The sequence below is a fragment of the Camellia sinensis genome, chromosome 2 (genome assembly GCF_055761805.1).
Source record: "Camellia sinensis isolate YWXY chromosome 2, ASM5576180v1, whole genome shotgun sequence".
NCBI lineage: Eukaryota > Viridiplantae > Streptophyta > Magnoliopsida > Ericales > Theaceae > Camellia > Camellia sinensis.
Genome location: NC_138962.1, coordinates 217,729,654 through 217,744,229, shown reverse-complemented (window position 1 = coordinate 217,744,229; position 14,576 = coordinate 217,729,654). Strand labels below are relative to the sequence as shown.

At 36.6% G+C, this 14,576-nt stretch overlaps 1 long non-coding RNA gene across 1 annotated transcript; it reads left to right on the top strand.

The window, feature by feature from the left end:
* The first annotated feature begins 7,227 nt into the window (after positions 1 to 7,227).
* On the top strand, positions 7,228 to 13,824 carry LOC114257333 (uncharacterized). Its single transcript, XR_003627582.2, has 2 exons — positions 7,228 to 8,781; positions 13,447 to 13,824. It is a non-coding gene; the product is annotated as an uncharacterized LOC114257333 (long non-coding RNA).
* Positions 13,825 to 14,576: the final 752 nt, after the last annotated feature.

Here is a 14,576-nt window from a genome sequence, read left to right as displayed (position 1 = left end):
TGCTTAACCGAAGTTAATCCGAGATGATACTTAACCGAAGTTAAGCCGAAATAATGCTTAATCGAAGTTAAGCCCAGATGATGTTTAACCGAAGTTAAACCGAGACGATGCTTAACCAAAGTTAAGCCGAGATGATACTTAACCGAAGTTAAGCTGAGATGATGTTTAACCGAAGTTAAGCCCAGATGATGTTTAACTGAAGTTAAACTGAGACGATGCTTAACCGAAGTTAAGCCGAGATGATACTTAACCGAAGTTAAGCTGAGATGATGCTTAACCGAAGTTAAGCCGAGATGATGTTTAACCGAAGTTAAACCGAGACGATGCTTAACTGAAGTTAAGCCAAGATGATGCTTAACCGAAGTTAAGCCGAAATAATGCTTAACCGAAGTTAAGCCCAGATGATGTTTAACCGAAGTTAAACCGAGACGATGTTTAACCCAAGTTAAACCGAGACGATGCTTAACCGAAGTTAAGCCGAGACGATGCTTAACCGAAGTTAAGCCGAGATGATGCTTAACCGAAGTTAAGCCCAGATGATGTTTAACCGAAGTTAAACCGAGACGATTCTTAACTGAAGTTAAGCCGAGATGATGCTTAACCGAAGTTAAGCCGAGATGATGCTTAACTGAAATTAAGCCGAGATTATTCCTTAATTCACTTGTTGAAATTTGTAGCAATTTACAAGTTGGAATTAAGCTGATTCCTTATCTTCACTTGTTGAAATTTGTAGCAATTTACAAGTTGGAGTTAAGCTGATTCTTTATCTTCACTTGTTGAAATTTGTAGCAATTTACAAGTCGAAGTTAAGCCGAGATTATTCCTTAATTCACTTGTTGAAATTTGTAGCAATTTACAAGTTGGAATTAAGCTGATTCCTTATCTTCACTTGTTGAAATTTGTAGCAATTTACAAGTTGGAGTTAAGCTGATTCCTTATCTTCACTTGTTGAAATTTGTAGCAATTTACAAGTCGAAGTTAAGCTGAGATTATTCCTTAATTCACTTGTTGAAATTTGTAGCAATTTACAAGTTGGAATTAAGCTGATTCCTTATCTTCACTTGTTGAAATTTGTAGCAATTTACAAGTCGAAGTTAAGCTGAGATTATTCCTTAATTCACTTGTTGAAATTTGTAGCAATTTACAAGTTAGAATTAAGCTAATTCCTTATCTTCACTTGTTGAAATTTGTAGCAATTTACAAGTCGAAGTTAAGCCGAGATTATTCCTTAATTCACTTGTTGAAATTTGTAGCAATTTACAAGTTGAAATTAAGCCGAGATGGTTCCTTATCTTCACTTGTTGAAATTTGTAGCAATTTACAAGTTGAAGTTAAGCTGAGATTACTGTTTCTCTTCGCTTGTTTAAATTCGTAGCAATTTACGAGTTGAAGCAAAGTCGAGGTTATTGCTAAACACTTATAGCAATCTACAGGTTGATCCAACCAAAGAAGATGCTTAACACTTGTTGAAATTTGTAGCAATTTACAAGATAATGTTAAGCCGACATGTGATCATCTGTTGAAATTTGCAGCAATTTACAGGTTGAGGTAAAAGCTAAGTATGTTGTTTAAACACTTGTTAAAATTCGTAGCAATTTACAAATAGATCATTGTTTAACACTTGTTATGCTAATCCTTGTTGATCCCTGTTACAGTATATGTTAATCCTTGTTGAAATTTGTAGCAATTTACAAGTAGGCTAGACCGAGATCACCGTTTAAACACTTGTTGAAACTTGAGAAAAGTTTGCAAAGTTAACATTGAGTAGTATATGTTTCACACTTGTTAGAATTTATGAAAAGTTTGCAGGTCAGTATCTTGCCGAAGTAAAAGTTTTGTAGCTATTATACCCGAGGTATGTAACCCCGAGAAGATTGCACAAAGGAGGCAAAGTATGAAAGGCATGCAAAATATTCTAAGTATAGAATCATGCAAGAGCAGTTAGAAGAAGATCAAGACAGAATTCATGGTGATTGACATGCCCTCGCCATACAATATCATCTTGGGAAGGCCATGGTTGCATGCAATGGGGGCAGTTCCCTCAAAACATGGGATTGAAGAAGTCAAAGGAGACCAACTGCAGGCAAAGAATTGCTCCATGGCAGCAATGAAAAACTACCTACAACATTCGGGAACCAGGGAAGGCAGAGATTGAAGACGAGAACATGGAGGTCCTAGATGATGTCGACAAAGAGCCAGCCGAAAAGAGTGAAGAGACACTGAAGAAAATCCTCGTCCAGGAGGGCGACGAAGAACGCTTATTTCTTCTCGGCTCAGGCTTAGCCGAAGAAGAAGAAAGAGAATTGAAACAAAACTACTCGGTATCAATGGCAGGATATAGAAGACAGTTGGGAAGACTTCTCAACAGCCTTCTCGGCCACGAGCTCAGCCTCGATCTCCTGAAGAGTTTGATCAAGGCTCTTCTCGGCGATTGGCACCTCGGGGTTTAAAGGCAAAGATTGAAAGCAAGAATCTGGAAAAAGACACAGAAAACAGAAACATGAATGTAATTCGTAATCAAGAATGATGATGAAGCTATCAAGAAATCAAGACAAAAAGATTGCACAAGTATGTCAAGCCAAGAACAGTAGTAGAAATCAACAGATGTGTGAACAATGTGTATTCAAGAAGATGATTTGGAAATAACGGGTAAAACAAGCAATGGTGATTAACAATGAAGCAGAGCTTCTTGGAAAAGCAACAAGAAATAAAACCAGGAGGAACAGTGGCTTACCAGAAAGAGGGAAGCCGGAATGAGAATTGCCGAAGTTTGACAACAATGACAGAATGACGTAAAGCTTCACCGGAGGAGAGAAACGCAGACAGTTGCAGAAGCTTGAAAGCTTGGAACAAATGAAGGATTTAAGCAAAAGAGCTAGAAAGAGAAAAAGCCAGAGGATTGAATGAAAAAAGAGAAAAATAGTCAAGAAGACGACAAAGTTCAAGAATAAAGCCAAGTGCACAGGCACTAAGTAAGTATGTGAAGAACAAGAAAGTAATGACCCAGACACGATGCTAGCAACAGAAAGCGGATATGACAAGAACAGTGCCAGGCATTCAAACAATTCAAGACTTGAAAACAGACGAAAATAGAAGAACACAGAGGGCAAATAAGCAGATTCAAAGTAAATCAGAAGAGTTATGAAAGATTGAGCTTAATAGCAAGTAAAGAGTTTATGAACCTACAAAGTGAAATGAACGCCGATATGAAAATCGCCGGAGTCAAATAAGTGACTGGAAAATCGGGAACTCACCAGAGAGTGTGAGTGGAGCAGTTGCAAAGTTCTTGGAGTTTACGAATTAATGAAACCAGAACCTCGGCTAGGAGGTGCGATCTCAAGTAGCCTGGAAGGCATGAATCTTGATACTTGACACAAGTGGACAGTAAGGTCCAGGGAACTTTGAGGTCGGCGAATTTGATATCGGACAGAGGGGCACAGATGAACGAACAGTGTAGGTTCCATCACCTCAGAATGTCGAGGTAATAGAACCTAGGGGGCAGTTGTGGGGATATATTTTCTGAGTACCAACACGTGGCAAGGTGACGCCGACGTGTCAGCCGAGGTGCCACGTGTTCTGGTCGTGACGCCGAGGTGATCTCGGCAAGGCCGAGGTTATCTCCGAAGATATCGGAATCCGAGATAAGCGGATAAAGGACAAGAGTCCTAGAATGAAGAGGGAACTCAACTTGGATATGGACAAGAGTCCTAGATGGGGAGAAGACTTCAGTTTGGGTAAAGATAAGACTCTTAGAGAGTTTATCCTAATCCCACTGGGAGTCCCAGATTAGCAGTAATCCTAAGTCCATTAGGGCCAGGCTCCTATTGGGACTAGGATTGTATTGGCTATAAAAGAGAGGCACCCCCATGGGTCTAAGGTATGCTTTTGATACTCAAGCTTGTGAGTTTAGTACTTGATTTATCTTTGAGAGATATACTGACTTGATCGTCGGAGTGCCCCCGGGTGGTCGAAACCACCGCGGAATTCTTATATTTCTGTTGCAGGTCAGTCAGGTGCCATCTATTCTGCCAGTGCTCTCCAGCTGGTTACTAAGCGGGCAGTGTGGTCGGAAAATCACCCACACACTAATTATACTATCTCTGTTTCTTGGATCAACCAATATTGCGAAAGCTGCTGCTGCTCTACCGTGTGATGACGACAGATGCAAAACTGGTAAATCTAACTTGCCTGCTTCATTCAAACTCATATATATATATATATATATATGGTTTTCAATAGAAGTTTTCATACAACACTTAAATCATTCTTGTGCTAGACACCATTATAAGAAAATATTGAAATTCTTTAGCAAGATTTAAAAAAATAAATAAATGAATGGAAGAAGAAGAAAAAGAAACAAGTAATGCTACGAACGCAATTTTTTCATAGAAAAATGTACAACATGTAGTATTGCCAGCATTAACGTTTATTCTAGTATAATTTCATCTAGAATGAATGCAGTGCTGCCAACACTATATTTTGTGCAATTTTTGAAACTATCTCTCTATTTATAACCATATGGTTTTCAATGGAAGTTTTCATACCAACTTGAATCATTAATGTACCAAAACACCAATATAAGAAAATCTTGAAATTCTTGAACAAGCACTTTTTTGGTATGATATATAATTAATAATGTTATAAATATAAATTTGTCATACAAAAGTATATTGAAAAAATGTGACCTATATTACATTCATTCTAATAGAGTGTGACTCCGTTCAAAATAAATGTCATACTATCAGTATTAATATTATATTTATTTTGATAGAATGTGACTCTATCCAAAATAAATGTAGTGCTGTCAGTACTGTATTTTATTAATTTTTTTTTTTAAAGAAAGAATTTTGTCTCTATACTTGATGCTCATTGTTTTTTAGTTGATTAGATTCATGGAATTGAAACATCATGGAACTTCTTGTGTTCTATTGTTTTGATTAACAGGGGGAGGTTTTGTGATGAGGAAATGACAATGTGGGATGGGACTAACTCATTTTGGTGTGGAAATGGAGGGACTTGTGAGGAGATAGTGCAGGGTGAGAGTTATAAATGCCAGTGCCAAGCAGGGCATAGTGGAGAGCACTGTGAGCTTACAGGGGCACCATGTGGTGACATTTTCTGTTTCCATGGAGGTGCATGTTTGATTGAGAATGACGTCTGTGAGTGTCCCACTGATTAGAAAGGAAGCATTAATTGCTCTCTCCCAACCACAACCCAAACAGGTCCTTGTTTCTCTGCCTTCTCTATCATTTGTTGCGAATTTAATTTTTTTTAAATTGTGTTTGAATTTTAAATTTTGAAAAGATTTGAGAAGAGAATAGAAAAGAGAAAAGAAATTTAAAAATTATATTTGATTGACATTTCACTTTTTTATTTTTTCACTACACAACAATTTTCAAGATTCTTGTGTTTTAAGATTTTCACGAAATTGTTCAAAAGATTAAGAACTAAAAAATACTACTCATATAAAATAAATCACATAATGATATACAGATACTCACGTGTTTATGGATCTCACACAAAATGGGAGCCACAAGCATGCGAGTGTCTATCGATCATGCATTAGTAACGTTTGTAAAATTAGAACGAAAATGTATGTTATTATTATATATTAAAATGTTATGATTTGTTTTTCATGGACATTAATTACAAACCATTGCAGCTTCTACAACAAATTCATTTGGGTTGCACCAAGAAGAAAGCAACAGTGATGTAAATGTAAGTATATATGAGGCATACATATACATACCATGAATTTGCAAGAAATAAAAGGATTTGTGCAAAGATTTGTAAATAAAAAGAAAAAAAAAAAAGGATTTGTGAATGAAATAGAGGATGAAAATTTTCACAAAAATCTCTTCCTTATTATTTTCTCTAAACAAATTGCTTCACAAATTCAAAATCCAAATCCAAAAATAGTCCAAAATGCACAAAGAGGCCAAAAAAACAAAATAGGCTATTTTGGCCACAACGAATAAAACATCACATCTAACCCATAATCATTACACTCTTCTCTCATAAAAAAAGTCAAAAAAGTCAAAAAATCTTTCCTAAACCAAGCTTTTTAACCTAAACTAAAATAGCTAAAAAAGTCAAAAAATTAAAAAGCCAACCCATTTCTTAAACGACACTTAAAGCATGCACAAAAGATTTGCCATGACTACCAACAAACTTCAATATTGTCCTTAAAATTGAGAATAATTTTTTTTAATTAATTAATTTATTTATTGTCAGACTCTTCCATCATACCTTTGATTTCAACACACTCACGAATATCTTCTCTGTGTGTGTGTGTGTGTGTGTGTGTGTGTGGCTAACGAGAAAGCAGAGGAAAATACAAAAGAAACGAAAATTGAAAACCCCAACCCATAAACCTATATGACCCAAAAGAAGTTTTGGATATTCGAACCTCCAATGTTCATTTACTTCAACAACAGAGCAATGTTAATTCATTTTCACCCAGAAAAACAACTCAGTTGTTATTTTCTTTTAATTTTTAAATATTTTCTTTGTCTTGATCTCTCTCTTTTCTTTGTCTTGATCTATTTTCTTGGCTTGTGTTTACTCTTGTCGGCAGTTTGAGAGAGAGATCGTTTCTTCCCATCAGCGAGCGAGGGAGATCGACAGCGGCATTGAGTGAGAGATCGTTGCCGGCCGGTAGTTTGACACAGAGAGAGAGAGAGTAGAATTGTGAGGGTTATCAGAAATAGAGAGAAAGAAAGAGAGGCGTTTGAGAGAGAGAGAGAGAGAGAGAGAGAGAGAGAGAGAGAGAGAGCATTTGAGAGGGGTTTAAGCAAGTAGGCAATTTTTGCTATGGAAGCTTGCCACTTCATTCAGGCGGATTCGAGTAACCATTTTTTGTGTAGATAAAACATTATTCTTGTCAACGAAACTAGTGTGACTACATGTAATGTGGTTGTGGGATTAATCTCAGGGCTAACCTTGAGGGAAAGCCCACAAAGCAACTACTTTGGGCCGCAAAAAATGGCTGCAAAAAGAGTCCCAAAAATACAAATTGTTATTTAGTCCAAAAAAAAAAAAAAATTCACTTATTTGAAAAAGGCTAAAATAGAATGGTCGCAGAAAGTCACTTAAAAGGCCCAAATTTGAAGGCCCAATTTATTTTTTTAAAAAAAGAAATTGAGGTTTGAATTAAAATTATATCCAATTTAACCTTCAATTTGGTTTTTACAGCAAAACAGCCAAAATAATAATAATAATAAACTTAGATTTCTTTTTGGATTTAACCTCATATGTATGTATAATCGTAAAAAAAAAAGATATCATCTTCTACTTCTCTTCCTCTTCCTTCTCCTTCTTCTTCTTCTTCATTTTTTTCTCCATCTTCAAAACTCGTCTATTTTTGTCTAGCCGACTGTAAAAGCTTTCATTGGTATCCTCTTCGCATCTCCTTCGACGTAGAGGTAAAGCGAGTCGGTCTCCAACTTGTTATGGAATTGGCTTATCCTATTCCTGATCCATTTATATATACTGAATCACCACCACCCTCCATCTCATCACTCTCACCATTACAACCACCACCTTCTTCATCTTCTTCTTAAAAAATTGCCTATATTTGTCTAACTAATTGTAATGAGTTTTATTGGTACGCTTTTCAAGTCTCCGAGGACGTCGACCATGACAACCAACAATTTCCCCACAACAACCCTCGTCTTCCGTTTCACCAAGACGACTATGAAAGGTATGATTTTGGTTCTGATCAATTTCTCAAACCCATTTTGACTGCAAAATTGTATGTTGTATGTGGTGCTAGCTAGGTGGTTCACAACTCTTCATTATACCAGTTCGTTTGTCAATGGAGGAATGACAAAAAGGGAAATCAATTGGTTCGAATTGACCTTGCCAATAATCCTATTGCCAAGAAATTAGACATCTTTCCTCAATTGCCTCATGCCCTAGGGGCAGATATACACACTTGGGTTCTGGATGACAAGTTTTATTGCCTGGGTGGTTTAGAACCACCACCATCACCATGGGCCATGGCTTTTGACCCGAGCCTAAATCAATGGGAGTCTCTACCTAACCCTGCTCCTATTCCGCCTTTTCCAATTATGATTACATGTATATTCTCTGCAGCTATACGTGTTCCCAAGCTATGTATTGTGGTGGGTTGGCCCGAGGATCGTGTCCTCTGAAGATACGAAGTTAATACCAAAAAAATGGGTGAGTGAAGGGTTTGAAATACCCAAGACCCGGTTCTTTGGTCCAAATGACTTAATGGGACTGCATTGGCTGTTGACAGCATGTTGTATTGGTATTCAGCTCGACACACCACTGCATGCCTAATTGGGAATGATTTAATGAGAAAGACATGGTTCATGGGCAAGTTCAATGTCCATGACTATGGACGGTCTTACATACCTGAGCATACTGGTCCTCTTCCTCCTCATCCTCCTCCTCCTCCTCCAAGCTTGGCCCATCTAGGCAGTGATAAGTTTTGCTTGTTTTGGTTTTCTGTGGTGATGTGTCATCCCAAGCCAACAACCATAACTGCGGAGGATTCCTTGATCGAGGACGAGGATGAGGACATAGAGGAGGAGGATGACGTGGTTAAGGAAGAGGAGGACAAGGAGGACAACGAGTACGTGGAGGAGGTGGAGAACGAATCTCTTCGCATTCACTGCATGAAGCTCCAAGTTACCAATGGTAGCCGTCGCTCAAGAAGTGGAATATTCCCCTTGGAAATCTGTTCCATCTCATGCCAATCTTACTTGGTTGCAGAGAGTGTAACTTATTTCTGTGATGGCTCGGTGGTTTAATGTAAGCCAACATCTTCTTCTCCTTAATTTTACCTACTTGTTCATTTTTATTCTTCTTCTTATACTGTTCTTTTTATTTCTTTAATTATAATTATTATTACATTTATACATCACTACCCGTCCTTTTTTTGAGCTGAAACGACGAAGTATGTATTACTTGGGTTTGTTTGCAAGCCCCTGTTTTAGAGGATATATATACAATCTTGGAATTTTAAGCTTCAATCCAAGTCGAACCTCAGAGACTAAGAGGCTAAATTATGTTAATTCAAAAGTCGGTGTTCTCAAATTAATTCAATGAGTTTGAGTTGTGATTGGTTAAACTAAAAATAAGAATTAAGATTCAACTAAATTAAACGATGTCAAAGGCAAATTGTGTTTCAAAAGTTGAGGACTTAGTATTTCAAATCCATAGTCTACTTGAGCCACCATCTTCATTAAGAACACCATAGTTGGACCTTCGGAAATCACCTCTTCTTGCTTGAGAGCCATCTTCTCAACGTATGAACAACCTTAATCTCAAGTTAGGAAGTTCTATTTATACACTTGTTCCCAATTAGGTCTTTTTTAGTAAAAATAGCATGCACTTTCGCACCTAACTCCCGCTCAGGCAAAGCTTCACTTCCGTTTGAGTGGAATGGGGCAATAGCTTCACTTGAAAAAGTCGGCTTCGACAAGACATTTGGCAGGTTCCACTTGAGCCACACTCACCCTCTGCTTGAACGATTTTGGGTAGTGTGTTACTTCATTGCTTCTTGCTCTGTTTTGCAGCTTTTCATTTCCATTGATCAACCAACCTACAAAAGTGTGAACAACCTATTAGAATGCCTAGTAACATAGATAAATAGACCAAAAGTGTTTCTTAGGAGGCCCCCAAATGTGCAACATATGGGCTTAGATTAACTTCTCATTTTACCTCATCATTTTATGTCAAAACGTAATTATAAATTAAAGTACAATTTAGTTATCCAAATAAGCTTTTTGGGGTAAGAAACGCAAATTCTCAATGACTATCAATTTTTTATCAATCCATTTATATAGGGTTACATCCCTTTTAGGAAGTGACCTAAGAAGCAATGACATGTCTAAGAAAATAATGTGTCAATATCGACACGACACGACACTCGTCGGACACTTTTTAAAATTAATATAAATATTATATCTATTACGTTCCTTTAGACTCTAAAAATTATTATTTTTAAGTTAAATATTCATATACATGACATATAATAGTTATTTATCCTTACATGTGACATCTAATCAATATATAAAATTATATATTCTTTAGGTGTCCCTCATATGTCGTGTCTTATATTTTGTCAAAATTTTCAAGTTTGTGTATCAGTGTCGTGTCACATGTCATATTTGGGCTACTTAGGAAGTGACTGTATGTTGAAAAATGCTGGGGTGGTTAAATTTTGGAATGTAATCAACTTATTGTTCTTGTTTTTTTTAGTGAGGAAGAATTTTCCACATTAAAAGAATGGGCATTAGTTTCTGTGCTACAACATTTTTGGTGTGGTGGATAGTTTTTGTGCTTTTCATCTTTATACATAAGTAGTATTCAAAAAAAGAAGAAAAAAAAAAAGAGGTAATTTCTGCTTACCAAACCAAAATTAGGATTTTAATTCTGAATTCATGTGTAGTTCCCTCCGTTGTGTTATATGCAAGGTGAACATTATGTTGAAAGAGTAGTATTTGTAGTGGTGCCTCATGTGTGAGATTTGTAATATTAGTTTATAGAAGGGTAGGTAGCTTTTGTTTAGTCATAATTTTCTAATTCGATTTTAGATTTTGTTATATATATATATATATATATATATATTATTGCTTGTAATCTTCTTATTAATGTAATGCAAAATATCGTTTCTCTTTTCTAATATGGTATCAAAGCATTTACAACCCTAGCTACCACCATCATCCATTACTGATTAGGGTTCTGTTGGTCACAGCCCCTTCTCTCTCTTATAATCATTTGTCGTTGTTGTGGTTTCATTGGTCACAATCCCTTCTTCTCTTTTTCGGGTTGTTTACCGCAATTAGGGTTTACTCAATTGTAGTCCCGTCAGTGGTAGCTCGCTTTCTTCCATCGATGGTGGCTCCTCTTCTCTTATCTTCTGTCGATCACTCCTCCTATACTCAGTCTTTTCTGGTTGTAATCCTCTTCTTTGGTTCGTGGTTGTTCGAAGATCTGAGTGTTATGTTCTCGATCTGGATTGTGGTAGCCTTCAGTGGGTCCTTGCTTCAATTGTGACTGGTAATATCAGGTCTTCCAGGTTTCTCATCTCTCTCTATTTTTCTCAATTGTTGCAGCCTTTGGTTCTTTATTGGTTTGTGGGTCCTTGCGTCACTGTTAGTGTGGATTTAAGTGTGATTGACTTAAAAAATAAAAAGTTGCAGACTTTCTTTTGCTCAACCAAAAGCAAGTTCAGTGTGGCTTGCATATTTTATCATGTCCAAGGATAAGTTGCAGGCCATTACATTCTCCACACATGGACACACTGATTCTAAAGTCAAGGGCTATTAGTTGGCTCATCACACATGCAATAAGGAGAATGCCCAAGTCCTCACATGGCTGCACAATTCAAGAGAGCTTGACCCAGCCCTATTTTCCATCCTTTCTACTCCATGGTTTTATCCATCACACAACAAAGGGAAGGCCTACCTCACACTTCCATCTCTGCAGAATTCCAATTTTTCATTTCCTAATGGTGCTTCATCACATTTTTCTTCAACAAAGGCAGAGAACTCAACCCCCCCCCCTAAAAATTTCTTCTCAAATAATGACGATTTGTCACCTAGTTTTTCAACAAAGTCAGAGAGCACAACCACAAACCCACATTCCTCCTTCTGCCCACGCTCTTTGTTGATTTTACAAGTAGGGACAGCCTCAACAGTGTGCTTTTGGGGCTGATTTTAAACGGGCCTTATGGCTGAAATTACAATAAGAGTATAGGGGACAAGTGGGTTTGTGTAGGGTAATAAATAGGCAAGAGTTTAAGCTTGAAAAATATGAGATTTTGACACTGTTTAGCGGCTGTGAACAGTACTCATAAACTATGTTACACGGATTCTTTCAAATAAATCAAATACTCGTGTCGGACACCCGACACTCGGACAAGGCTATGGGATGTATTGAATATTTTTTAATCGATACTTCATATATAATTGTGTATAAAACTATTATCGTATGTGTATATTGTCGTATAATTGCTATAAATATCTTTTTGACACTGTAAGTTACATATAGTACCATTTTATCTCACATACCTTTTTAAAAGTATAAAATATGATATTTTTTTTGTCGAATCCGCGTACCCTTGAATTTATAGTTTGATGAGTCTGACATTTAGATACATACTTGCACCCGACACCCATACCCAAGCTCATGTAACATAGCTCATGAACAGTATTTGGGCTGTTAAAGTGCTGAAATTCAAGAAAGAAAGAAAGAAAGAAATAAAGGAGGAGAAGAAGAAATAGTTTCTAGGAATCACTCCTAAAAGCATCAGGCATCACACCTAAGGGTTGACACAATCTATAAAAAATCTTTAGAGTTTTGAAAATTCTCTAAAATATCAACTCTATTGAATTAGAGCCATTACATGACTTTATATAAACTTTAGAAACTTCCTTACTTCAAAATAGGAAATTACTAAACTTGTGACTTCCAAAATTAATTTAAGATTAAATAAAAAACATAAACAAAAATTAATTAAATAACTTGACTCACAAGACGACCCATGGGCAATCCACACAACCCATATCTAGAAATTTTGCAAATGACCAAAATAACCCTACCATTAAAAATCTTAAAAAATATAAAAATCATCATAAAATAAGACTCTTAACACTATAAATATGATTATGTATGGTTACTGTCAATTTTTCTTTAAAATCATGCCAATTTCCAATGCCGCCGCTACTTTAAATTTACTCTTACTTGAGGTTCTTATTCCCTGCATCAACCAGCTTGATAAAGGAAAAGATGGATCTTTATATGTATGAATAATATATATATATATGGTTACATGTTTAGATGCCAAAAAAATTCAGTCTAGAGAAATGTAGATACGCACATATCTATAAGCGTATAAATGTGTGCTTGTCTGTGGAAATTACCAGATGGGGTATTTGAGTTCCCTGCCGATTCTGTCAAGATTTGTCCTCTGTTTTTTGAAGTAGACAAAGAGTGTTTCTGTGTGCCTGAGAGAGAGAGAGAGAGAGAGAGAGAGAGAGAGAGAGAGAGAGAGAGAGTCAGCTAGGCGTGTCATATTATTGGTGGAATGGGACTCCACATAACGTAGGTGACGTGGAGTACTTGTTACACAGAATATTTTTTCCTTCTGTTGATGGCTTGGTTCAGGAACTTTTTGCTGAGGAGACCCGTTTCAAGGTTGCTCAAATTTCTTCTCCACCCCAGTTTGTGTTTGCTACGCCTTCTCCTACCCACTCCATATCCGTGTATCCCTATTGTATCATACCCTTATGCCATATCTGTATCTGTGCTTTCTAAGAAAGTGTCATCTAAGTTGATGACAAGCTGAAAAAATCTGTCTTAAATTATAAGATGATGAAACTATACAAAAATTAAGATAAAAAGGAAAATAGATGTCTAACGTGAACTTATTTTTTTGATTGGTTTTATTTTATCATTGCTCTTAAGCAGTTGAGTAGCTGATTCGAAGATGATTTGCCGCACGGCACAGTGGAAGATGGGGAGCCTAGCTGCTGATTGGGCAAGGAATGTCGTTTACTTTTTTGACTCAGAAGATGGACTTGCCAGCTGTTATTTCACATGAATGGCTAGATAAAGCTTTTAACTTAATCCAGTGTTGGTAAAATATGCCTATCCTCTTGGGATTTACTTCCTTGTGTTGATGATTTTAGTGAATGTGTATGGCTGTTATAATATCTTCATTCATACTTGCTGCATCGAGTATATCTTTGCTGTAATTTTTCCCCAACTAATCTCCAAAGTCCTTTGGAGATGCACTGATGAGAAACTATATATATACACTATGTAATGTTGGTTCGCTTGTTTGAATATGTTCATTGGATATAAATCTACCCATCATTTTGTTTATACAATTCAGCTTCAGTCCATCTGTTGTCAGGCAGCTTTGGGCAAGTGGTTTGTGGAGGGGAGGAGAAAAGCCCAGTTTGGTATTCTGGGATTTAGTTTTCTTGGCAGGAGGATTAGTCAAGTACACTTTTACTTCTGGCATGAGATTTTAATTGGACAGATTACATCTCAAACAAAATTATCAATACCGTCTCGGGGGCAAGCACAAGACAATATGGTACCAGAACAAAAATCAAACACTTACGTGGCTGAAAGGAGCAGCTGCAGCGATGAACAACACAGATCCATAGCTGTCTGGGTTCCATTTTTTGCACAAATCGACCATAAAAAAGATATTACAAATTTTACAAAGAGATCCCAACACATTACCAAACACCCAAAATACATGCCATGTTACTTTGATATTTTATCTCATTTTCATGATAATTAAAATTGCTGCCGTGAAAAAGTAGTTGGATTATATGTAGGCTATTGCTTGGCATTGGTGTGGCTATATGTATATATATATATACACAAAAGTTCTTTTACTCTAGCACAAATTGCAATGATGGGTAGCTTTTCAACATGATTAGGGGCAGTGATCCCATTGGTTGCTCCTGTGCAATTCCTGTGAGAATTCGAGTATACAAATAAAATAAATAATTAAATAATAATTATTTTATAATTTCAAATATTTTGTTTGTAAATTTTTAGGGAAAATTAGTCAAGGGTCC